Here is a 25,817-nt window from a genome sequence, read left to right as displayed (position 1 = left end):
GGAACTGCAAATGTTGGTTTAAACCGAAGATAGACACAAAAAGCTGGAGTAACTCAATGGGACAGACAGCATTTCTGGAGATAAGAAATTAGTGAAGTTTCGGGTGGAGACTGACGAAGGGTGTCAACCTAAAACGTCACCCATTCCTTCTCTCCACAGATGCTGCCTGTCTTGCTGAGTTACTCCAGCTTTTTATATCTATTTCCCTTAACCAACAGCTCACGGTCAAAAGACTTTGCATGATACAGTGTTAGGTTGGAAAAGTGAATGGCAATGGGCATGTATCACTTAACCAATGGGGTCAAGGAAAGAGCGTTCATGTCACGTCCCTGTTTCCACCAATCTTTCGACCACCACGCGCAAGAAGCACAAGAAGCGCAAGAAGCGCAAGACAGACACCATTGTGCAGATGCCGAAAAGATGTGTTCAGCTCTGGCTGAACAACTTCTAATCTTGCGTGTGGACTCGATAAGAAGAAGAACTTAACCAATGCAGGAGGAAGTGGAAAGCCATGCGTTGAGGAAGGACATTATTGCCATAGAGGGAGTGCAGAGAAGGTTCACCAGACTGATTCCTGGGTTGTCAGGACTTTCATATGAAGAAAGACTGGATAGACTCGGCTTGTACTCGCTAGAATTTAGAAGATTGAGGAGGGATCTTATAGAAACTTACAGAATTCTTAAGGGGTTGGACAGGCTAGATGCAGGAAGATTGTTCCCGATGTTGGGGAAGTCCAGGACAAGGGGTCACAGCTTAAGGATAAGGGGGAAATCCTTTAAAACCGAGATGAGAAAAACTTTTTTCACACAGAGAGTGGTGAATCGCTGGAACTCTCTGCCACAGAGGGTAGTTGAGGCCAGTTCATTGGCTATATTTAAGAGGGAGTTAGATGTGGCCCTTGTGGCCAAGGGGATCAGGGGGTATGGAGAGAAGACAGGTATGGGATACTGAGTTGGATGATCAGCCATGATCATATTGAATGGCGGTGCAGGCTCGAAGAGCCAAATGGCCTACTCCTGCACCTAATTTCTATGTTTCTCTGTTTCTATGTTTATCTCCCTAGAAGTTTGGGTCCACACGGTTCTGCTGCAGAACATTTGAATGTGGTCGAAGCTGCTGCTCAAACAGAGTATCAGCTCAGTGCTATCATCATCTTGCTGAAATCCATTCCTCCCTTTCTGTTGTTCATCGGGGAACCAGTACAGAGGACTGCTACCTATTTCCTGAACCACACATTTCCATAACCAGAGGTTCTCAAGGTTTGTATCATCCTTCTGCCATCTGTGCTACAGCAATTGTGAATCACCACGGAGAAACATTAGCACAGACAGAGACAAAAGGGAATGAGACGATGTAGAAAGGTGATGATGGGATCGTTGATGCTTGAATAGTTTAGGTTATAATCAGATGTTGATTTGTTGCCTTTGTTCGCCTGTGATGATCATAAACAGAGGAAAGATAAGATCTGAATCTACAGGAACTTTGAATTCATAGAAACATAGAAAATAGGTGCAGGAGTAGGCCATTCGGCCCTTCGAGCCTGCACCGCCATTCAATATGATCATGGCTGATCATCCAACTCAGTATCTCGTTCCTGCCTTCTCTCCATACCCCCTGATCCCTTTAGCCACAAGGGCCACATCTAATTCCCTCTTAAATATAGCATTCATATAGCATTAAATATAAAATTCAGATCCAATTACATAGAACAGTTCAGCAGAGGAACAGGCCCTTGGGCCCACAACGTCTGTGCCACACACGATGTCTGCACATAATCCATATCTGCCCAATCCCTGCATATCTGTGACCATATTCCTTTTAATTGAAAAGCAGACGGGTCCTATTCTCCTGAGCATCTCTCTTTTCAACAATTAAGCCAATCCCATTTGATTGCATTCAGAAACAATAACAAATTTGTATACGCAGCAACACATTTGTATGGGCAACAGTCATTGGTATCCAGTGTGTTATACGCTCACAGATATCACATACCAGACATTCAAAAAGCTTCTATTGTGAGAGTGTACTGTGTGCATTAGTGTTCTTTCCATGACTTGTTCTGAAACATGCACATACCAAATAGGAACCAACTCATATGTTGTGCTAAAACAACTGGGACTATTACACCAAGTTTTGCAGCTATAAGCTTATTCGAACGGGTAAATAAAAGTGTTTAGTGTAAAAAAAAGAAACAGAATTATCAAGATCAGTAAATTTGATCAAATAACACCACCCAGGAATTCAAATTTTCTATTAAATATAGGTTTAGCTTTGTTATTGTCGCATGTACCGAGCAACAGTGAAAAGCTTTTTTTGAATGGTATCCAATCAAATCAAATAATACTATACATAAATACCATACACGAGTACCTGTACAGTCAAGCCAAACTCAAGCACAATAGGTAGAGCAAAGAGAAAGATGCAGAATATGGTTCTCTGTATTGTAGCGTAATAGTTCCAGGGAAGAAGTTCAATGTCCGCAATATATGTATATATATTTATATATACTCTCTGTATATCACCCTGGTAACACAAAGTTAAGCCTTTTCAGTATGACCCATGTAACAAAATGATGCAGATGCTCTGTAGAGCCCTAATATTACTGATGTGCCAGATAATGATTTATAGACCAATAATGTCTCTACTCTTACTGGTTAATATAACTTAAACATGGAGACACATTTCAACATCAACACTCAGATTGAGAATGAGAGCTTTAATTAAAAAATAACACCTGGTATTTCATACATGTTGCAAACAGAGACACTTTCTGTAACAGGTAAAATGTATTTTCAAAGAGTGCAAGGAATTAAGGAGAATGAAGTGTACAAGGAGAATGAGCAAAGAGGAAGGCTCACATTGGTATTTCATACATTTTCTAAACTAGTGACTTCCATTCATATGAACATTGAGAGACCTTATAATTTAAACATCATTAATTACTCCGTAAAATGCTCAGAGATAAAAAAAATCCAAAGCTGATTTTCACGTTAACATATCCTTGAAAAGTAAGTTAGTTATTTTAAGTGTTGCAAAATTGTCATCCCCGGTCCTTGTAGATATCAAAGCAAATCCTTCATAAAGAGCCAGCTTAATTTCTGGGCAAGACCAATGCAGTATATTTGTTGCTGGACAGTATTCTACATTGAAATCCTTTTGTCACCAATTTCTAATGTAGGGAGCAAGATGGCAAGAGGAAATTAGGAGGTTGGTACTGATGCATAAATCAAAATCATCTTATTCTGCACATTAGCAATGTTCTAATATTAAAACTGAACCATTTGTGAACTTAGAAAATAGGAGCAATAGACCATTCAGTCCATTTACCTGCTACGGCCATTCAACATGATCATGGTTGATTATCGCCTTCATTGTCCTGTTCCTACTTTCTCCCCATATTCTCCTCTTTTTTCCAATCTATCTCCATTCAGATCATAATCTGCTTTTAGTTTTCAGCATTAAACTTCATATTTATCCATAGAGTCATGGTGTTCTACAACATAAAAACAGACCCTTCTGCCCACCTTGTCTATGGCAATTACCATGTCTATCTAAACTAAACTCACAGCTGCAATAATTCCATATCTTTTTATGCCATTTTACACCTCTTAAATGTTGTTCCATTCCTGCCTTCACCACCCCTGCTGGCATCTCAGGGAAGATACAGTGTGTGAGCAAAGTTTCCCCTCTGGTTCCCATTAAACCTCCTCCCTCTCACCTCAAACCAATATGCTGATGTGTTATACATTTGGATACTAATTGTACTAAATAACATTGGAGCCTCTTTGCATCCTCTTCACAGCTCACCGTATCCCCCAAGAGTGAAGGGAATCAAGAGTGTTTAATTATCACATGCACCAGGAACAGAACAGTAAAACTGTTATTTGCTGCAACTTTACAAGCATATGAAACACAACACCACAAATTAATGTACAATAAACAATAATACAATAAATTATCTGTAATACCAGGCAACCAGATAACATCTAGGTAGCAGTGCAAACCAAAGCAAGTGGAGCAACCTCAGTAAATCGTTGTTGAGGTACTGTGTTTTGGGTTGTGCAGGGTGGTTCAAGAGCCTGGTGGTTGGTCGTGAGTTCTTAAACCTGGAGGTCCCAAGCTCCTATAACTTCCATTACCGAAAAGCTATTGGTAACAAATTGAATCATGCTATTCAATAGTTCTTCAGTATATCAGAAAAAAAAGTAATTTCATTCTGCTACAAGACATTGGATGTTATTCCTGAACCAATTCTACACCAATAGTTAAACTTGCTCTTGTACAGTATTTGGCTAGATGACATTAAAGCTCAAATTTAACATTTACAATATTTTTATGTTGAATAAATCTCATTCCCCTGGCATTAACTTGCTTATTAGTATTACTGTTGCACTGTGATCAATTTAGAAAATCTTTAATGCACCAACATTAGTGTAGACAATGTAATCTTATGTCTGTTATTGTGCTGTAATTGTTATATGGTTATATGGTTATATGGTTATATGTCCTCCACTCAAATCCAACATAATGTGCCTGTGCCGATACAGAAAAGCCGAGAAACATAAATCCCTGGTTTCCAGCTTCAGCTGACAAGGTTTCCTTATCTGAGAAGTCAGTATCTCACACCAATCACAGCACAATATCGAGTGCAATAGTGTGCTCTGAAGTGATGAATGTCCAAATCACAACCGGGCTTACTTCTGATTCAACAATCAATGCAGACATTGAAGTATGGTTCAGAAGGCTGCTTCAACTCTTATCAAAACTCTCAGGCAGTGATATTACAAGAAACACTGGTAACAGCAGTCTAGCTGTTCATCCTCCCCTTAACAACGGTGTGCTTCTGCATTGGCAATCAATTCCATGTTGGGATAGGGATATATTAGTTCACTTCCTTAATGATTCATATTTCAAGTGGAATTATTTTTTTTAATTTCAATTTCCAAGCTATCTGGCAATAGAGGAAATTACATACATTTTGTTTAGAGAACAGGACCCAGGGCATTTCCAATTAAATATCTGAAATGAAAATTGGGTTATTATGTGAACTTTCAAGCCAATCATTTTTTCTGACATTTAGATTTGACGCAATGGATGGCAAATAGCTGCAAAAGGATATTTTTGTCAGATTTCTCATACCATAATTAACAAATTCTAAACTCTTACATAACAAAACAGGTTACATAAGGTGTGGATTTTAATGCCAGTGGCATGCTGTTTATTTGAATTGAGTTAATGCCAGCCATAGTCATCTGACCACAGTCAAGTACCCACACTACCACATCTCTCAGGTAAACACAACTTGACAAAAATATTAGGTTTAGGATTTCTTTACACAACTGAGTTAACCTAAAATGTGGCTGAAGCTTCCAGATTTAAATGGTGGAAAATTAAATTACATTTACTTTGCAAGATCAATCAAACTCCTTGATTAAGTGGTTAACATGGGAACTCCCGATCTGTGCCGATTTAACTGGTGGTAACCAGTATAGTTGAATGTAACGATTATAACTAAGGCATATTAAATTGACTTTGTCAAAAATAATGCATTTTTGTCTTTAGATCGAGCAGCTAGCATTTTAAATCAAATATAACATTTGGAAACACCTATAGCCACGTCCTACTTTGCTTCATATGTTGTGAAATTCATAATCTCCATGGAAACAGATTTGTGGAAGGCTATGGGTCAAGAGCTATAAAAGTTAACAATCAGCCAGCTACGCTCTGACTACAGGCAAGGAAAAAAATAAAATCTGTGAATGAATGTAGAGATGCGGTGAAGACCAGCGTATACAGTTAAATTCAATGTTCAAAACATTGGAATATTGTAATAGGAAAGGAAGCAGTACAACTATGTATATTTCAAGGACGCACAGAAGATACTTCCCACCCCCTCCTTGCTGCCCAACATCAGTCTGGCCACTTCTCCATCATTAACAATAGAAATTGAGGAGGTGGAGAAGCGATTCAAGAGACAGGAAAGCCGGAAATCTTCAGGACCGGACAATGTTTTCCCATCTACCCTCAAGTTCTCACGGGCACCAGTCTACACAAACATTTTCAACCTGTCCCTGCAAACCTGCACTGTCCCTGTCTGCTTCAAAGTTTCCACTGCTGATCCTGCACCCAAAAAGCCAAGGATTACTGGTTTTAACGACTACAGGACTGTTGCACTGTAATCATGAAGACCCCTGAAAGATTTGTGCTGGCCCACCTGAAAAATATCACAAACCCCCTGCTGGACCCCCTGCAGTTTGCATACCAGGTCAATAGATCAGTGGATGACGCAGTCCACCTAGGCCAGCAATTCATCCACCAGCACCTAGACCACCAGGGGACCTATGCAAGGATTTTGTTTGTTGATTTTAGCTCTGCATTCAACACCATTGTGCCAGAGCTACTACACTCCAAACTCTCCCAGTTGACTGTGCCTGAACCTCTCTGTCGGTGGATCACCAGCTTCCTGACAGACAGGAAGCAGCATGCGAGGCTGGGAAAGCACATCTCAGATCCGCTGACCCACAGCATAGGAGCACCGCAAGGCTGCGTACTCTCCCCTCTCCTCTACTCTCTCTACACCAACGACTGCACCTCCACAGACTCCTCTGTCAAGCTTCTCAAGTTTGCAGATGACACAACCCTGATTGGACTGATTCAGGATGGGGAGGAATCTGGCATCCTGGTGCTATTGCAACAACCTAGAGCTCAATGTTCTTAAGATGGTGGAATTGATTGTAGAGTTTAAGAGAGCTCCCCTCCCCCGACTCACCATCAATAACACCACAGTGACATCTCCATAATCAAAAATGCCCACCAGAGGATCAACTTCCTGCGGCAGCTGAGAAAACCCAATCTGCCACAGGCAATGATGGTCCAATTCTATACTGCCATCAAAGAGTCTGTCCGCACCTTCTCCATCATGGTCTGGTTTGGCTCAGCCACCAAGCATGACATTCGCTGCAGCGCATTGTTCGATCAGCCGAGAAGGTTGTTGGCCCCCATTGATGAACTGTACACTGCAAGAGCCAGGCAGCAAGTGGGTAAGATCTTCTCTGACCCCTCTCACCGTGGCCACAAACTCTTTGAAGCACTTCCCTCTGGAAGGTAACTTCGGAATGTCAAAGCCACCACAGCCAGACATAAAAACATTTTTTTCCCCACGAGCAGTAGCTCTACTCAACGACCAAAAGTCTGTAGCCTCCTTTTGCTCTGGGATTTTATTTCATTCTTCACATGTTTAAACGATAATGTTTTATTCTTAATAGTTTACTGGATATCGTGTTGTTACTTGCGAGCAAAGCACCAAGGCTAATTCATTGTCTGTATACATATTTGGCTAATAAAATATATTCAATTTAATTCAAAATGTATTCAAGGTTAATGAAGTTGACTCCAGGGCAAGGAGCATGCTATAAATTAACTATTTGGTCAGGCACCTGAAACACAAAAAATAATCCAGATTGTGGCTGCTGGTTTTCTACCAACAATTGGAACAGTATTAGAAAGGCAACAGGGATGAAGAGAATGTAATGCATGGCTGCTCTGTGACTCATTGGTTTAGGAAAGCCACATGTACTAACGCTAATCATCACCTATGCTTGTTAATATCCAGACAACATCCAGCAATCCAGCAAATGGAAAGTATGACTTGTCCAGTAGCCAGTCACACACACACACAATCACACACAGTCACACACACAGTCACACACACACACACACAGTCACACAGACACACACACAGTCACACACACACACACACACACACACACACACACACACACACACACACACACACACACACACACACACACACACACACACACACACACACACACATTTATAAACACAGAAAGGTTAGAGTGCAGAGGGAGCACCGGGCCTTTCAAATCTGTACTAGCTCCATGTACAAAGCAATGTAGTTATTCCCATTAAGGGTTTGTCCCACTAACACGATTTTCTCGGTGGCTGCCGGCACCCGTTATAGTCGCAGCAGGACACCGAAAATTTTAAAGATGTTGAAAATCCAGCGGCGACCAGCAAAAGGTACGACTCTTTGGGGGACTACTCACGACCATACAGGCGACCTGTTGCGACCATGATGGGTACCGGCAGTTGCCGAAAAAAAATAGCGTAAGTGGGATAGGCCCTTTATACTGCCCTCTTCCCCCAGGTCTACAAATACTTAAGTCAAATACTTAGTGAACTCTCTTTGGAACACCTACAATTTAGTGTGCCTCCACTACCACCATAGTCATGCATTCCAAACTCCAACCATTCACGGTGCTAACAAATCCCTTCATTTTTCTTTAGATTCTTTAGCCAAACAGATTAATGTCACTTAGTTCTCATCCCATGTGTGAGTGGGAATAATTTCTGCACCTATCCTTCATGATCTTAACTGCTTCTATTAGATTTCCTCATAATCTCCTGTTTGGAGGGAAAACAATCCCATCTTTTCCAGTCTACCCACGCAATGCGTAATTTAGATGAACAAATTCAATATAACATTTGACTCTGAATACAGTCAGAAGGTTGCAGTTCTCTGAAGAAATTAACAAACAACTGAATAGGATTAGTTTCTCAGCAATGTTTACTCGAGGTAAATGCAATTCATGAAGGAACGTTAAATGGTTTAAACACGTAGATTTGCTGTCTCACAGCTCCAGTCAACAATGTTTAATTCTGACCTCTAGTGGTCTCTGTGAGATGAAGGACAAGGAGGAATTTCTTTAGCCTGAGGATGGTGAATCTGTGGAATTCATTGCCACCGATGGCAGTGAAGTCTAAATCATTGAGTATTTTTAAAGCGGAAATTGATAGGTTCTTGATTAGTAAGTGTGTGAAAGGTTACAGGGAGAAGGCAGGAGAATGGGGTTGATAAGCAAAAACAGATCAGCCATGATTGAATGGCAGAGTAGACTCGATGGGCCATCTGGCCTAATTCAGATCCCATCACATATGGTCTTGTGTGTGGACTTTATACATTCTACCTGTGATTCCCAGTTTTAATGGTGGCCTCTGTATACTACAATTGCATCCAACATCATTGAGGCATGTGGGTTAGTAGGTTAATTGGCTACTGTAAAATGTCTTGGTCTGGGTGATAGAATTTGGGGAGAGTCAATAGAAATTTGGGGTGGATAGACTACAGGGAAAATAAATAAGGAAAAACAATTGTGCATACACTCAGTGGGCCAATGTGGCCGCCTATTTTGTAAGGAAATATAATACAATTTATTTGTTGTAATTTGAACCCAGGGGTTCAAACAAAATTTGGTTTCTGCAGTCATACGAACAAGAAGAAGAACCAAGACACAGCACAATTTACACAAACATCCATCAAAGTGAATCTCCTCCTCACTGTGATGGAAGGCAAAGTCTTATCTCTCCCCTGCACTCCTCATTCTCCTCCCGATGTCAGAGTCAAAGCCCCCGGCGGGCGATGGTAAATAAGTCCCGCGGCAATTATAAATGTGGAAAAAACATTTTTGATTTAAATAGCGCTTTCAACATGCTGTACTTGCAATAGATGTTTATCAAATGTAGTCACATGCTGCACACAAAATGCATTTTGTCCAGTGTAGTCATTATTTTATAAGCAAAATGGATTAGGAAATGAGACAACTAATTTATTCAGTCATATGGAGTCAATGGCAAACCTAACATTTGTTAGCCATTTCTAATTGCCTATAAGGTGATGACAGCTGATCATCTTCAACCCCTGAGCTTTAGAGTTTTTAATGTGAATGGTTTGTTAGGTTTTCCAGAGACCAATTAAGAGCCATAAAAGCTATGGGCTGATGTCACAAGCAGGACAGTCCAGGCAAGGAAGATAATTTTCCATCCTTAAGGATCATTTGCGAACCAGGCGGGGTTTTTACAATAATTTGATAATTTTATGGTCAGTATTATGGACATTACATTCTTTTATTCCAGATTTTTACTTTAAATAAATTAATTTTAAATTCCCCAGGGAATATTTGAATTCATGACTTTGTATCATCTGTATAGTAAATGACCATTATATACAGAAACAAATTGTGAAAAGGGTGAGACATTGAAGGTATTGAGAAACCAACTTTCTCAATATACATTTTTTTAAACTGTCACGCAAGAAAAAAAAATTGAGTTCTTGTTTTGTGGATTCCTTTTATTTCTTAAATCTATTTATTTAATTTCCAACATTGTTGTGGCATAATTTAAAAAAATCTATGTGAATGTTAGCGTCAATTTTTTTTTCTACAAATGAACCACTCTGATAAAGTTGCCACTGCCAATTTTGCTTTGAAATAACTTAAAGATAATTACATAAACAAACAGTATAAGAAATAGAGAAACAATGAACTGCAGATGCTGGTTTACCAAAAAATATATAAAGTGCTGGGGTAACTCAGTGGGTTAAGCAGCATCCCTGGAGAACATGGATAGGCAATATTTTGAGTTGGGACCCTTCTTCAAGACTGATTGAACCTCAGTATATGACCTCTTGTGAAAAGGGCAATATTATCTTGACTCAAAGATGCACTCTAGAATGAATGAGAAAGTTCTGAACACAAACTCCGTTCTCGGGCAGGAACACATTGTTTTTGCCAACACTTTAGTGCCATACCAAACTGTTAGCCATCCAGTCTGAGGGATGATACAAATTATTGATGATGGCTATTTGCACCTAAGAATTTAAGTAGTTGGTTGGCAAAACACTAAGTTAATGTCACTTGAAAAGATGAAAAAGTAAAATCAATAAATCATTGGAAAGATGATTATTTCTACAAGCTGAAGGTCGGCTGTGGTCAAAGCCACAAAAGCAAATAAAATGTGTCAATTTAATCTAACAGACTTGACACAGAAGCCAAACAAGTGTTAATCAAGAACAAAGACTCCTGGTACCTTTGAAATTAAATGATTTTGCCACTGTACACTCAGCAGAAAGTCTGCTTCTGATCTTCATTTACTTTAGCAAACAATTCATGAATCATTCAACAAAATTGAGACAAAAAGTAAACACCCTCAAAACCTACCCAACATCTCCATTGGGAACAGCCTAACAGCACAAATAGAGTGCAATAACATTTACAAAATCATGGTAAAACACAACTGCCTCATCACATACATAATTATTTATAAGCACTCCAATAAGTGTAATATGATTGATTGTTGAATTTGAGCACATTTAAATCAGTGGAAAGTTCAATAATTATGGATATCATTGATTTACCACCCTGTGGTCATTCCCTCCTGATTTAAATGTGTTAATAAATGCTTCATCAGATACCATTCATGGTGTTATGCATAGGGAATGTCAAACGTCACTCAAACAATGAGTATATTAAATAATATATTTTGCTGTATAACCTGAAAGAGGCCTTTATCATGAGCAGATTTGCTCAGTAGTGAGGCGTATTGAATGTGGTGTCCATGCACCAAGGCTTTTGTTAAGGTGCCGCACTACAGGCTTATTATCTGTAGCCAATCTGTACCTGCCTTCTCTCTGATCCCTTTAGCCACATGGGCCACATCTAACTCCCTCTTAAATATAGCCAATGCACTGGCCTCAACTACCTTCTGTGGCAGGTAAATAGATACTATAAGTTCAGAGGGATATAGGCCAAATGCAGGCAGGTGGGAATAGTGTAGGACAAATTGGGCAAAAGTCACACTGTATGACTCTATAACTATAGTGAGAGGCTACAACAAGACATAAACAGGCTGGTATAACAGGCAGATATGTGACAGATGATGTTTAACGTAAGAAGTTTGAAGTGATGTATTTTGGCAGGAAAGAGGAGGAGGGATAATATTCAATAAAGGATACTATTCTAAAGGGATACAAAAACTAATGTAAATGACAGGGTAAGTTGAGAATATGATCAATAAGCCCTATAGAGTTCTAGTCTTTATCAATAGATCCTAGATTATATAAGCACAGAAACCTTGCTGACTTTTTATAAAACCCGATCCCAGCATCAACATGAATATTGTGTTCAATTCTAGGAAGTAGTGAAGGCATTAGACAGGATTTAGAACAAATACATAAGTGAAAGGTTTCTAGGGTGAGAGTCTATATGAATAGACTAGAGGCTGAGACCATTTTCTCAAGAGAAAGACGAGGTGAAATCTGATAGACGTAGATCAATCAATCAACCTTTATTGTCATCTTGCAAGCAACAGTTGTACAGTGCAAAATGAAAAGACATTTCCCAATGAATAGCGGAGCATCGCACATGAAATTTAAAACATTTCACACATAATAACACTAAAAACAATCCAGTCCCTGATGGAACAGTATAAATAGTTAAAAGCAGGTAAAAACACAATGTTAAAATACAATAAACCAATCATAAAAAATGTCCGGGGCAGCTGATTTGAGTGGCCAGTGCCAGTTATTAAAGTGTCCATGCCAGCCACAGAATCAAGTGACTGTGAGTACAGAGTGACTGTTTAGCAGCCTCACAGCCTGTGGTAGGAAGCTGTTTCGCAGTCTTGTAGTCCGGGCTTTGATGCTTCGATATCTCTTGCCTGATGGCAGGAGATCCAGGTGTATGTGGAGGGGGTGCAGTTTGTCCTTAGCAATTCTCTGAGCTTTTTTCAGACAGCGGCTCTGGAACAGTTCTTGTACCGAGGGTAGGGAGACGCCAATGATCCTCTCTGCTCCCCTCACTACCCTCTGCAGAGCCTTCCTGTCCGAGCAGTTGCAGGTGCAGTACCACGTATTTATGCAGTACGTGAGTACAGACTCCACCGTACTCCTGTAGAAAGTCCTGAGGATGTTGGTGGGGAGTGAGGCCTGTTTTAGTTTCCTCAGGAAGTGCAGTCGCTGATGGGCCCGTTTGACGGTCCCAGTGGTGTTCCTGGACCAGGTGAGGCTGTCCGTAATTTGCACACCGAGGAACTTTATGCTCTCCACTCTCTCCACTGCAGTGCCACTGATGTTGAGGGGTGTATGCTTTGGCTGCGCCCTCCTGAAGTCGACAACCATCTCCTTAGTTTTGTCGACATTCAATTCTAGATTATTTTGCCGCACCAGTCCACCAGTTGTTCTACTTCCTCCCTGTACATTGATTCGTCCCTCTCCACTGATGAGTCCCACCACTGTAGTGTCATCCGCGAATTTTATGATCTTATTGTCCCTGAATCTGGCAGCACAGTCATGTGTGAGCAATGTGAACAACAGCGGGCTGAGCACACAGCCTTGAGGGGAGCCGGTGTTCAGCGTGATCGAGCCTGAAGTGTTCTTGCCAACACGGACTGACTGGGGTCTCTCTGTCAGAAAGTCCAAGATCCAGTGACACAGGGTGGTATTGAGGCCCAGCAGGGTTAGTTTCTCCACAAGTCTCTGTGGGATGATGGTGTTAAACGCTGAGCTGAAGTCAATGTACAGGATTCTGGCGTATGTGTTTTTGTTTTCCAGATGCGTGAGTACTGTGTGCAGCGTGGTAGAGATGGCATCCTCTGTAGAACGGTTGGGGCGATAGGCAAACTGGAGGGGGTCTAACGATGAGGGGAGGCTGGCAGTAATGTGGGGTTTCACCAGGCGTTCAAAACACTTCATTATTATTGGGGTCAGGGCGACAGGGCGGTAGATAAAATTATGATGGAATTGGAGGGAATGCATAATAGGATGTTGTTCCCAGAGGTAGCGAGGTCAAGGACCAGATGTCACATGTATAGAAGAAAGGGAGAAAATAATTAATAGTGAAATTGTGGAAAATGCACTGCCTGCAGATCTGATGGCCTTAAAGAGAAAATTGGCTAAACGGTAGGAAAAGAAACTGGACAACAATGGAGAAGGGTCTGGAGGTAAAAGAAATATGATGTTCTGGCCAAAAACCAGTACACATACAATGAACCAAAGGGCATCTTTTGCTGCAATCATTCTTTGACTACAATTTTACCATACTGCACAAACGTACCTCGATCTGAAAGGTTTTAGGTTTATGTTTAGGTTTATTAAGATCACGTGTACCGAGGGGTACCAGGACGGGACTTTCAAGGACAAGAAGCTGAAGCCAAGAAGTGGAAGCCAAGATACCAAAAGTTAATCACGCTGAAAAGCCAAGATACCGAAAGTACATCATGCCGAAAGGACACAAAGCCGAAAGTACATCACGCCGAAAGAATACGAACCCGAATAGACTCCACGCCACAAAGACAAGATGCAGAACGGACATGATGTTGAAAAGCCGCTGAACGGACATGACGTCTCCGGAGACGGGATTGGTCCGACACCTTGTCAGTCATCGACAAAGGTCGCCATTGGTCCAGACCCCCCGCGTCCATCACATCATTGGCTGGGGGGGGGAGGAGACTGGAAAGTGGGGGGAGCTTGAGTTTGCATTTGTACAATGGTGGCAGTGACTCCAAGCTGCTACGATTGCCACAGAGGCTTTTTGATGTCATGTTTGCTCCCCGTCAGATTTTAATCCGAAAAACAATCTGATACCGAACGCACACGAAGCCGAAATGATAAATAGGTATAAAACACGACCGTGGCTGACAAAACATTGAAACACTTTTAAAAATCTATATTTGCTGCAAGAATTGTAAGAATTGTACCTTGTTACATTTTGAAATAGTTAATTAGTAGTACATTGTACGTCTCCGGGGACAGGATTGGCAAAGGTCAGCGATTGATGCAGACCCCCGCGGCATCCATCACATCACTGCCTCTGGCAATCGCAGTAGCTTGGAGTTACTGCCACCTTTTTACAAACTCAAGCTCCCACCCTCCCGTCTCCCCCTAGCCAGTGATGGACGCGGGGGGCTGGACCAATCGCTGACAAGGTCTAAGACAAATCCCGTCCCCAGAGACGCCATGTCCGTTCGGAGGCTTTTCGAAGTCATGTCCATTCTGTGACTTGTCTTTGCGGCGTGATATCCATTCAGTTTCATATCCTTTCGGCATGATGTCCGTTCGGGTATGTATCCTTTCGGCATCGTGTCCATTCAGGTTTGTATCCTTTCGGTTTCGTGTCCGTTCAGTTTCCTGACTTCCACTTCTTGGCTTCGGCTTCTCGTCCTTCGGCGTCCCATCCGCACACAGTAGCGAGGTACAGGTTTTGAATGTTATCAAACAGATCAGATGATATTGTACATAAATACAATCAAGTCAAACTCAAGTACAGGTCCACCGCCGATTTCCCGACACCTTTAGTTCCAGAGCCTTATTGTATTATCCATTTTGTCGGACCAACAGAAGTCATGACCTCCGTGAGGATTCCAACAGTACCGGAACATTCCTCCTAGGCAACCAAGGTGCCAAGACGTTGGTCCGCAAAGTCATTGTCAGAAGTTGCCCTTGGGCCAGAGTTCTGGGGCCCCAGCCGCGGGGAGCAAATTCAACCCTCCGATCGGGTACGTAGATCGACCATGGGAACGTATCTGCTGGCGTCCGGCCAGGCTGAAATTCCAGAGCCCTGGCTGCAGGGGATAAATTCAACCCGTCAATCTGTTGCAGAAGTCTCAATATCAAAGTCAGCCGCCTCACTCAGCACAGGACCCATTATATCGGTGGGGACTTCTTGGGGGGAGGGGTGGGTGGGGTGGATTTTAAGTATGCTCTCGTAATTTTGTCCAGATTAAAGGAGGTGCCAGGCCACCAGTCGCCAGATAATCAGTAGTGGATCAGTACAATAGATGGAGCAGATGGAACAAAGGGAAGGTACAAAGTACAGAATATAATTCTCAGCATTGCAGTGCATCAACTTCAAAGACGTTTAATATATAATCCTACAATAATCCCCAAACCTTCTTAAACCAAAAATGAAAACTTATATCAAAACGCTACAAAATTGCCACCCAAGGAGCTACAGATAATTTCTACTCAAAAAAAAAGGAATGCTAACCTTTCACAGTGCTCTCATTCAGCTACCAAATACAATAATTATCAAAATCAACAAGGCTCCTTCAGATTTCCCGCACAATCAAACACATTTCAATCTGGAGTTTAGTTGATCGTTTTGAACCACATTACATGAAGAAAGAGATTGAATATCTTATGACTACTCATATTTCTTATTTTATTCTGAATCAGTTCTCAAAATAACTTGAATCTGGTATACATGGATACTAGATTGGTTTTAATAGATACTGGATTGTCTTTAATAAACACAAAATGCTGGAGCAACTCAGCGGGACAGGCAGAATCGCTCGAGAGAAGGAATGGACAACATTTCAGTCTCCACCCAAAACGTCTTCTTCTCTGGAGATGCTGCCTGGCCCACTGAGTTGCTCCAGCATTTTGTGTCTATCTTTGGTGTAAAAGAGCATCTGCAGTTCCTTCCAACATATACAGTAGTAGATTGCCTTTACTTAGTTTTGCAAATTCACTTCAGCTATGTAGCTGAGACTAAACTCTCCAAGGCACAGATTGCCTATCATACATCATTTGATTACTGTATGCAGTGAAATGCAATATACTGTATATGATTTACAGAATACAATGATGCCCCATTCATGTAATTTTTCTAAATGAAGCTGTTAATTTCTGCAGATTATAGTTTAGTGTTCATAGAAACATAGAAACATAGTAGATGGGTGCAGGAGGAGGCCATTTGGCCCTTCCAGCCAGCACTGCCATCCATTGTGATCATGGCTGATCATCCCCTATCAATAACCCGTACTTGCCTTCTCCCCATATCTCTTGACTCCACTAGCCCCTAGAGCTTTATCTAACTCTCTCTTAAATCCATCCAGTGACTTGGCCTTCACTGCCCTCTGTGGCAGGGAATTCCATAAATTCACAACTCTCTGGGTGAAAACGTTTTTTCTCACCTCAGTCTCACATGACCTCCACTTTATTCTAATATTCTGGACCAGAGTTCAAATTGTATCACAGCAACTTGTGAAATTAGATTTAATAAATTCAGTAACATTTGGGCTAGTGCGGAAGAATAAGCCTATGGCAAAAGGTAAAATGAAAACCGACTCCAGGAACAGGAGATAGTCACTCCAGTGGATGACCCTAGTACATGGGGCAAATTATTAAAAGTTCCTAGTGTTATCTGAAAAAATAAAATAAAATACTGTACAACTGACAGTTGGTATTAAGCATAAATGTGATTCCATTTAAAAATGAATCATTTTGTCTGCTTTTCTAATTCAGGCAGAAAATTACATGACACAACGCCCAGTTCAGATATTTCAGTTGAGAACAAAGATTAGATTTTTCAGTGACATTTGCGACACAGCTTGAGTAAATCCTGAGATCTCACATCAATAAGCATGTAATTTTTATTATGTTTTTCTTATTAAGTGTCTCGATCTAATCATTGTTTTTTTTCGTGTGTACCGCTGTTTCCAATGAGCTCATCTCTATGTTGGAGTTTCCCCAAAAAAATACCCGCAAGAAACCACTTGATATAAATTTAAACAAGCAAAGACCTACCAGGAGAAGGTGAAATGCACTAAGGTGGAAGGTCCTACCTATTCACAAAATGCCATGAGATGAATCTGAGGAAGACAAAACTAGGAAATTGGTAAGTGAGTTACCTGCTCAGCAACAACACTGATACAACTCCTCAATCTTTGTTCCTTCTGCTCCAGTTCAATTTGCTCAACATAATGTTCCCACCAAAAAGTTACAGAAATGTAATGTTATGAATTTTCTGAGGTTGCATTGCTCTCCAAATCACCATCATATATAAACACTTGCCACATGTGCAATGCAGAGCATTTTGGAAGCAGGCAAACCATTTCCATTCTAATCCAGATTACAGAGTCAATCAGAAGAAATAAAGTAGATGAGCTTGAGGCTCGGTTAAAAATTGGCAAGTATGATGTTATGGGAATTACAGAGACATGGCTGCAAGAGGACCAGGGCTGAGAACTGATTATTCAAGAGTATTCGTCCTATCGAAAAGACAGACAGATGGGTAGAGGGGGCGGGGTAACTTTGTTGGTGAGGAATGAAATTCAATCACTTGCGAGGGGTGAAAGAATCAGGAGATGTAGTCAGTATGGATAGAATTGAGGAATTGTAAGGGTAAAAATGGGAGTTAACAGTAGCCTGGATATAGGGTGCAAGTTGAATCAAGAATTAAAATGACCATGTCACAAAGGTAATGCTACAGTTGTTATGGGAGATTTGAACATGCAGGTAGACTGGGAAAATCAGATTGGTGCTGGGCCCCAAGGAAGGGAGTTTGTGGAGTGTCCTCCGTGATGGATTCTTAGAGCAGCTTGTACTGGGGACTTCCAGGGAGAAGGCAATTTTGGATTTAGTGTTATGTAATGAACCGGATTTGATAAGGGAACTCGAGGTAAAGGAGCCATTAGGAGGTAGTGGCCATAATATGATAAGTTTTAATCTACAATTTGAGAGTGAGAAGGGAATATCGGAAGTGTCAGTATTACAGTTGAACAAAGGGGACCATGGAGCCATGAGGGAGGAGCTGGCCAAAGTTGACTGGAAAGATACCCCAGCAGGGATGACAGTGGAACAACAATGGCAGGTATTTCTGGGAATAATACAGAAGGTACACAAAAATGCTGGAGAAACTCAGCGGGTGCAGCAACATCTATGGAGCGAAGGAAATAGGCAACGTTTTGGGCTGAAACCCTTCTTCAGACTAATACAGAATAATACAGAAGGTACAGGATCAGTTCATTCCAAAGAGGAAGAAAGATTCCAAAGGGAGTAAGGGGCGACCGTGGCTGACAAATGAAGTCAAGGACAGTATAAAAATAAAAGAGAAAAAATATAACATAGCAAAGATGAGCGGGAAGCCAGAGGATTGGGAAAACTTTAAAGAGCAACAGAAGATAACTAAAAAGGCAATACGGGGAGAAAAAATTAGGTACGAAGGTAAGCTAGCCAAGAATATAAAGGAGGATAGTAAAAGCTTCTTTAGGTATGTGAAGAGAAAAAAATTAGTTAAGACCAAAGTTGGACCCTTGAAGACCGAAAAAGGTGAATTTATTATGGGGAATGGCCTCCTCCTACACCTATTTTCTATGTTTCTATGTACATCCTCTCCATGAAACATCCTCTCCACATCCTCTCTCTCCGCCTTTCACTATTCTGTGCATTTCAATGAGGTCCCCCCTCATTCTTCAAGAGAATGTCCAATATAGTTCTGATGGAGCAAAGGTAGATAGCATTGTTCCTCGAGAATTTCTGTCTTCCCAAGAACATTGGGCTAATTGGTGGGATACATCATAAGCCCCAAATAAACAGATTATGCCATCATTCCTTAACATTCAGATGATTTCATTGTTTATCCAGGATATGAACATATAGCTGATTACGATGCATTCAGTGGATGCAACAGAGTCACTGCATGTTTGTTTGAGGTCCAGTGGAAGGAAAGCTATGACATAATCCTTACTGCTGGGGTAAATGCTGCCCATTTATATCCCACAATCCAAAAATAACCAAAATGCAAACATTTTGATCAGAATTAGCACATGTGCAATTCCAATTCCTGCAGTTCAAGCATAGAAATCTTAAAAGGATTAGATAGTTTGTTTTCCAGACACACAAAGACATCCCCCGTCCCTCTCTCCCCCTCCCTGCACTGTGTTGCTTTACCTGTGCTGCATGTTCTGCATGCTCTGCAGCACAAGTCGTCTTCCTAGTGGTTGATACGTTGTCTGTGGTCAGTCCTGCAAGACTTCCATTGGAGGCTGTAATCCTTAATTATTCACCTCATTCTCGGTGGCCAATAAATCAAGAAATCGAAGTTTCTATCAAAATGGATACCGGAATTGCTCTCTGCTGGGGATTGACTGTATGGTGAGGGATGGTTGTGAAATCCTGTGCTACATTGCATTCTAAGACTTTAATATGATCTACCCAATGCAGGCGCCGAATGTTACAGAGATCTCAGATCCAATTCAATGCACACACCTATTTTGTTTTAAAGAAAAGACGTGCACCAAAACATTACCATTTCTACAATTTCTCTGACATTTTCCAACAGCAATATGTTGTTTAATTCCCATTGCTCAATAAAAAAATCGAATAGTTGTGACAAATCTACTTAATAATTAAATTTTCTTATTATTTCTTATTATTGTTTTGTGTAATTCCACGCGTCCATGAAGAGGCTTGGAGGCATCCTGGGCAGAATATATAAGCTATGATTTTGATTCCCTCTGGGTGAGCGGATCTCAGAGCTGACAAACTGCACACAGGAAGCAGGGCTTAAGTCTCATCACAGCTGGACGACAATCCCAAAGCCACACGATGTGTGATAAACACACACAGCGCTGCTCTATTTGGATTTGTTCGCCGAGTATTTAGTTATTTTGACAGGTTTTAAACCTGATATATATCAGTTAAACAATTTACATTCTGTAATTTACTCAGGCTAAATATTTTACATTGGAAATGGAGAGTGGAAATCCAACATACAGAGCAAAACAGCAAGATAAATTAACACCTGCAGTGAGCTCCAATACCAAGACGTATGTTTCTGCAGAGATGCAGCTGGGGGTGAAGAAAGTGAAAAGATTAAAGACTGAATGTAACGTATAATTGATGGAGGAGGACTGGGAGAAAGCTGGTTGTGAATGCCTCGCAGACTACGTAGACCAAAGAAAAAGACAAGAAATAAGGCAGTTTATAAATGAAAATTACAATAACCATATAATCATATATAACCATATACCAATTACAGCACGGAAACAGGCCATCTCGGACTAAGCTACCAGGACTAGCCCTTCTAGTCCGGGCCGAACATGTATTCTCCCCTAGTCCCATCTACCTGCACTCACTCCATTCCTTTCCCGTCCATATAACTATCCAATTTATTTTTAAATGATAAAAGCGAACCTGCCTCCACCACCTTCACTGGAAGCTCAATCCACACAGCTACCACTCTCTGAGTAAAGAAGTTCCCCCTCATGTTACCCCTAAACTTCTGTCCCTTAATTCTCAAGTCATGTCCTCTTGTTTGAATCTTCCCTACTCTCAGTGGGAAAAGCTTATCCACGTCAACTGTGTCTATCCCTCTCATCATTTTAAAGATCTCTATCAAGTCCCCCCTTAACCTTCTGCGCTCCAAAGAATAAAGACCTAACTTATTCAACCTTTCTCTGTAACTTAGTTGCTGAAACCCAGGCAACATTCTAGTAAATCTCCTCTGTACTCTCTCTATTTTGTTGACATCCTTCCTATAATTAGGCGATATAATAAGTTTATGAATGAAAATTAGATATATGAAGGAGAAAGATATTGTCAGTTTCAATTTATTTTCTGAATAATAATATTTTTCAGATTTTAAATACATTGACAGATCTATAAACGGTCCAAGAAACTAATCTGAAGAAGGGTTTCAGCCCGAAAAGTCGCCTATTTCTTTCGCTCCATAGATGCTGCCTCACCCGCTGAGTTTCTCCAGCATTTTTGTCTACCAAGAATCTAATAATCAGTTACTCTTTGAATGGAGCATTTTTAAAATTAAAATATAGACATGCAACCTTATAAGGTTAGGAATTCTCCTGGAGTCACAGAAGATAAATGTACATTGGTATGCATACCACATTGATCCAAGTTAGCTGATGTCAATGTGTTGCAAAATCATTTCAGTAATGATGCTCCATTGTCAACCAATACTCACTGTCTAGATTCTCAGAAATATTTTTCACCTACAAGCGGTTTACAGGCAGAGACTGGAAACTACAATCATGATTAGAACCCAAATACATTTCTTCTCTCCAACTCTGGAATCTTTTTGCCAAATTATACAACTCCAACTTTACCAAAAACCAGTGAACTCAGCAGAGATAGTATCCTGGGTGCTTAGTTGACACAAAATTGTAAATCTTTTTCTTTTAAATTAATGAAGTTGACTGAAAATGAATTATTTTATCACACACTGGTAATTGTAGTTTGTGACAGCTGTTGAAAATATTTACCTACTGACCCTCTGGAATGGGGTCCTAACTTGGACACAACTGTTACTTATCTGGCTGTGGCCTCGGCTCATTGATGCCGAGGATTATTCTCTCTTCGCCTGTCTGCCGATGATGTGTTTCTGAGCAGCATCCAAGGGAGGAGGTGCCATCCATTCTTTCTGACAGGACTAAGCTACCAGGACAAGCCCAAGACTTGTCAGCCATGATCACATTGAATGGCGGTGCTGGCTCGAAGGGCAGAATAGCCTAGTCCTGCACCTATTGTCTATTATCTAAGACAGCCAAAGCCTCACCTGATGCAAAGGCTGAGTGGCTGGGGCAAGCCTGAGACTGCCAGTGCATCTTACCTGCCATCAGCCAACAAGGGACTGCGCCCACAATCAGGCAGAGACTGAACCACCAGGATAGGCCTGAGACTGCCGGCAGATCCTCTTTAAGCCCCAAAGCTCAGCTGCCACGACAAGCCTGAGACCACCAGTACCTCCACTCGTGGCTAGGGTGAACTTCAAGGACAAGCTGAGGTCACAGTGCCTTCTCCGACCAGGGCTGAGCTGCCAGGATAAACCTGAGACCAACAACGCCTTCACTTGGGGCATGGCTGAACTGCAGGGACAAGCCCAGGGTCACCAGCACCCCCTCACAGGCACACTGACAATAAGGAACAGTTCCCCTATGTGGACCTGGACGTTTTTATTGTCACTTTAAATCAACCATATCATGCAAGTTCACCCAACGGCAGATGTCGGTCACTGGCAACTTGATGTCATCCACAACGCCACACATCCCTCCAAACTTTGGAGTGCATAGGCACATACTTGTTAATCATTCCTCATAAAATTCACCTCACCTTCCCAGGAATCAATTTAGTAGATCTTTGTTGCAATCTGCCTATCGCAAAAAGGGAGTTCCTTCCTTACGAAGGGAGTTCAGACCTGCACACAAATTCCAGGTGCAGCTTCTGCAGCCAATTTATAATTTTATTAAGACATCCTTCATCTTGAACTCATATCCATGTTGTATTGATTTTTCTTAATTGCTTAAATCTTAGATTTCAGAGATTTTCTTTACAAGTGAACCTTGGTGCCACGTTTCAACCTTTTTCATTTAAAAAATACTCTCCTTTTCTACTTTTGTCTACGAAGAAGGATGACACCTCTATCCACACTATATTCCATCAGCCATGTCAATGGGTATTCATTTTGTCCGTATGCCTTCCTAGATCCCCTCTGCATCTTCTTCACCACTCAGACAGTTGCACAACTTCATACACTGAGAATGATACATTACACCGGGCATGTCTGTTTTTATCCATTATCTCGTCTTCAATTAATGTCCCTATCTTACCTATCTCATCGTCAATCACTCATACTCTAATTCTGTTTAATAACCGCTTATGTGGAACCTTATCAAAGGTCTGCCAGTTCATAGGTTCGCCACAGATTACAACCTATTCAAGCACTCTGGTGGGAGAGAGGAAGGATAAATATCTGCTACTTGCCATCTATTTCCTCCAAGGAAATCATCCTCTCCCCCATGAGGCAGAGACCGACAGAGATGGAGAGAGAGAGTTCTGATTTAAGACCTTGGTTTCAGATTGAGCAAAATCACTAAATCAACATGTCAGTGTTAAAACAAAAACAAGTCTGATGCAAACGAAAAACAGAAGCCAAGCGAATCATCCATCCTAGCTTCCTTCCGACATCCCCTCTGTTACAGAAATCAGTTTTAGCCGATTTGATTTCCTCCAACTCTTATTGAGAAACAGTTGAAAGCACTGGATACTCCATCATCTCTGGGATGGGACAATGTACACCAGAACTAGTTGTTCGTCTGAGCAAGTTGTTCCTGCACAGTTGCAATACCGACTTCCGTTCAAAATGAAATGATTGCCAAGGACATACAGTTAAAAAAAACTAGGAAAAAATCAAACCAAAGCATTGAATGAATCTTACAAATTGATAACCTTTCAACAAAATTTGCCAATTCTCTTGCAAATTGAAGATCCAGTTATTTGCATTGTTGAATTCAATGTTGAGGATTGTCAGGAAATAAAATTCTGTTCCTCAGGTTTCTTTGCAACAGCGTAACACGCCAAAATCAATTGGGATGTATTGGGAGTGGGATAGAGAATAGAAGGTCAGTGTCTCCTTTGTGGACTGAATGAAGATGTTCTGCAAAGCAGTCACTCAATCTGTGTTTGATTCCTCTGGATAGACAAGCCCACATCACAAACACTACTGTCTAGGAACCGTACAAATTTTTTAAAAAATTGCCCAAACTGCTGAGTATTTCTGGTGTTCTTTATTTCAGATTACCAAGAATTGTAGTGTTTTGTATCCCACCCAGTGATGGAAATGGAAATGGGGTAAAAGAAGGGAGTCAGTTGTTAAACACTGATTTTTTTTAAAAACGACCATGGATAATCGTTACAATGAGTCACCGCTGCACCGGCCATGAGACAAAAATTATTTATTAACTACCACTGTTAGCACTTGTTAACAGCCAGTAGTTAACACGTAGTTATACAATGTGTCATCAATACATCGATCCACATTCCTCAGTAAATGAAATTGTTTTTTGACCATGTATTAATGACGCCACGTTCCTTTGAATAAAATTCACGGGAGAATTTCTTAAAACACACTGTTATTAAGGGCTCCGGACCGCGAGCGCGGGCTTCTTCTGGTGTGCAGGTGAAGTCACGTTATTTTATTATTCCATGTAATTTTATTATTCTCTCTCTTTTTTTTTTTTTTTTAATTCCAAGACTTTATTCTACAAAACCAATATTACAACAGATCAAAGTCATAAACAAAAAAAGAAATTACATTATATCAAGTGTCATTATAAAACAACATTACAATCATTGTTCATAATACTCTCAACCCCACGTGGTGACCAGCACCCACGGAAGACCTCCAAAGTCCCCGTGGACACTGCGTGTTCCCTCTCCTGGGACACACGTGCACGGACGTAGGCCCGAAAGAGGGGCAGGCAGCTGACTCTAGCCTGACCATCGACCGCCTGCTGCCTGGATCCGCGTATGGCCATCTTGGCCAGGCCCAGGAGTAGACCGACAGGTAAGTCCCACCCCCCCACTTGGCTCTACCCACATCCTGCCTTGTGTCCAAACACAAGAATCGTAGGACTAAAATGGAACCAGAACTTTAGGAACAACCCCTTCAGACATTGGTACAGGGGCAGTAGCCTCTCATACTCCATATACACGTGGAACACGGTCTCTTCCTCTATACAGAAAATACAATCAGCGGACGAGCCCATGAACCGACTCAAAATTTTGTTACATGCCACCAGGTCCCCAATGTAAAGGGAGACAACTCCCTTGTAGAGGGACCCCCACTGGAGGCCTTCCCCACCTTCCGGTGTTAACACTGTCCGCCATGGTGTGTCGGGTCGGGAAACGAAGGCAAGGAGGTGCAGAATGTGCAGGAACATTCTATACAGTGAACGTCTCTTTGCGTCACGAAACGGCACGCTAATCATCTCCGAAAGGCGGCTCAGGTTATGTGGAGCCAGTGCCCAAGAAATATCCCGGAGCCGAGGCCCGATGAGCAGATCTGACGGAGCGGGTAAAAGCTCATTCAGAACCACTCTAGGCGCGCACCTCTCCTCGACACCCGCCATGACTGGGTGAGGACCGGCCACTCCCGCAGCCGCAACATCCCCCTCCCCTCGTGGAGCAACACGCTGGCTGAAAACAATCAGATTTCTTACCCTTAACACATCCCGGTAGAAAACAGGCAAGCCCCTTAGGGCGGGTCGACTGATGCCCGCCACCGGGAGCCGCGAGACCCCCCTTAGACAGAGCGTAGGAAAAAATACGTGGCCAAAGCGTGCCATCTCAGTGGGACACAGGTACACTCCCAGATAGAGGAGGTGCATGGTGCTCCACGCAAACATTGCCATCTCCTCTGGCAGGGAGTCCACCTGCCACTGAC

Source organism: Leucoraja erinacea, chromosome 2 (genome assembly GCF_028641065.1).
Source record: "Leucoraja erinacea ecotype New England chromosome 2, Leri_hhj_1, whole genome shotgun sequence".
NCBI classification, from domain to species: domain Eukaryota; kingdom Metazoa; phylum Chordata; class Chondrichthyes; order Rajiformes; family Rajidae; genus Leucoraja; species Leucoraja erinaceus.
Note: the sequence above shows the minus strand (reverse complement) of the source record.